The sequence below is a fragment of the Apium graveolens genome, chromosome 11, assembly GCF_009905375.1.
Source record: "Apium graveolens cultivar Ventura chromosome 11, ASM990537v1, whole genome shotgun sequence".
Lineage (NCBI taxonomy): Eukaryota > Viridiplantae > Streptophyta > Magnoliopsida > Apiales > Apiaceae > Apium > Apium graveolens.
This window is the reverse complement of record NC_133657.1, coordinates 123,581,647-123,584,010: the sequence shown is the minus strand read 5'-3', so window position 1 is coordinate 123,584,010 and position 2,364 is coordinate 123,581,647. Positions and strand designations below refer to the sequence as shown.

The window sequence follows — 2,364 nt, the reverse complement described above, 5'->3', positions numbered from 1 at the left end:
TTATGGAATTCTTTAGTTAATTGTTTAATACTTTAGTGTGTGATGATTGCATGATATCTAGTATTGGTTGTGCGTATTCGTCTTATGTGCGTCGCGAACATATAAGATAGGGTGTTAATCTCTTGGGAAGCGACGGTGGATCTTGAGATTTAGAACTTGCCATGCTAGCATAGGTTCATGTACGTTGTGCATGATTAGTGGGTAATTCTAACAGTTTTATTTGCCCTATGTAATCAAAAGGAATAACTTGTGCTTAAATCGTTGTGTTGTCAATTTCTGTAGACATATAGGAACTCAACATAATTGATGACTATTCAACTTCTATCTTAATTGTGGATGTTTGGTAGAATGGTATTAGTACAATGAAAGTTGGCTTTTATCAGTTTCGTGTTATTCGATTAATGTCATCACTGTCACATGCTAAAGGTAATAACAATGGCTATAGAAGGAAGTAATAATGAAGTTGTGATCTCATGAGTGTTTTATTATTGATAAATTGAAGTGTTAGTTAAGTGGTTAATTAAGTGGTTAATTATAGTTAATATTTAATCAACAATTTTAAGTGTTATTATCTTAACATTGAGAAGTAATCATACATTGGTGAGTGAGTTTAATTAGATAATAACTTAGTCTGAGTCTCTGAGGGAATGAACTAGAAAGTATTCTATATTACTTGCGAACGCGTATACTTGCGTGAATATTAGTGCGTGATTTCGCCCTAACAGGTTTTTGGCGCTGCTGCCGGGGACTCGGCGTATTTGTTTAGTTTATGTACTTACCATCATTGGTCATTAGGACTCAGTGATTAGGACATAGTAGTTACTTACTCTTTTCGGTTGTGTTTCAGGTACTTTAGCAAGCGTTTATGCAAACTCGTTCTCGTGCTCGCAAGAGGACCTTAGATACAGCTGAAGAGAAAGACGAAGTTCTTGATACTCCGGAGAAGTTAGATTTTGAGGATTCGGATTAAGGAACTGAGCAGAAAGAACCAGTAAACATAGGAGATCTTATTGTTCAAGCTGATCCAGCTCTTATGGATTTTTCTCGGCCTAAAATTGATGACATTCAGTCAAGCATCCTTCATCCGGCTATTCAAGCTAACACCTTTGAAATCAAGCCGGGCACTATTCAGATGGTGCAGAATTCTGTTTCTTTTGGAGGAGCGGCAACTGAAGACCCCAACATGCACATAAGGAATTTTGTCGAGATCTGCAGCACTTTTAAGTATAATGGCGTGACTGATGAGGCTATCAAGTTGAGGCTTTTCCCATTCTCACTGAGGGATAAGGCTAAAGACTGGTTACATTCTGAACCAGCTGGGTCCATCACTACGTGGCAAGATCTTGCGCAAAAGTTTCTGGTGAAGTTTTATCTAATGGCAAAGACTGCTGCTATGAGGAGTGCTCTTACTCAGTTTGCGCAGCAACCTACAGAATCTATGTGCGAAGCTTGGGAACGCTACAAGGAAATGTTGAGAAAATGTCCACATCATGGAATGCCGGATTGGATGGTAATCACTGGTTTTTATAATGGTTTGGGGGCCCAATCTCGGCCCATGCTCGATGCAGCAGCTGGAGGCGCCTTATGGGCTAAAAGCTATACTGAGGCGTACAATCTTATCGAGACGATGGCTGCAAATGAGCATCAAAACCCAACTCAGAGGATGACGTCAGGCAAGGTAGCAGGTATTCTGGAAGTTGATGCAGCCACCGCTATTGCAGCCCAGCTCCAAGCGCTATCAATAAAGGTTGATTCTTTGGCTACGTATGGAGTTAATCAAATAGCTATAGTTTGTGAGCTTTGTGCAGGTTCTCATGCTACGGATCAGTGTTCTCTTGTCAACGAATCTGTTCAGTATGTGAATAATTATCAGCGACAACAGCAGCCTGTGCCAGCGACCTATCATCCTCATAATAGAAATCATCCAAATTTCAGCTGGGGGAATAATCAGAATGCTATTCAGCCAACATATCAGCAAGGAGTAAGTAAATAGTTTAACCCACCTGGATTCCAGCAACCACAGCAGTATGCTACAAGGCAATCATATCCTCAATAGGGAAGTGTAGCTGCACCTACTAGTGCTGATTTTGAGGAACTTAAGCTGTTGTGTAAGAGTCAGGCGGTTTCTATCAAGACCTTGGAAAATCAAATCGGTCAATTAGCCAATGCAGTGCTCAATCGTCAACCTCGCACTCTTCCCAGTGACACGGAAGTACCAGGCAGGAAGGAAGCTAAAGAGCAAGTCAAGGCTATTACCTTAAGGTCTGGAAAATTAGCTGATGCTGAAAAGGCAAAAGAAGTCGAAGCTGAAGTTAGAGATGAAGAATCTAAGCAAAAGGAGAAAGTGGAGAAACCAAAGAAGAC

At 40.6% G+C, this 2,364-nt stretch overlaps 1 non-coding gene across 1 annotated transcript; it reads right to left on the bottom strand.

Annotated features, from left to right (window-relative positions):
* Positions 1 to 1,390: 1,390 nt before the first annotated feature.
* On the bottom strand, positions 1,391 to 1,497 carry LOC141698725 (small nucleolar RNA R71). The gene has a single exon (XR_012565229.1). It is a non-coding gene; the product is annotated as a small nucleolar RNA R71 (small nucleolar RNA).
* Positions 1,498 to 2,364: the final 867 nt, after the last annotated feature.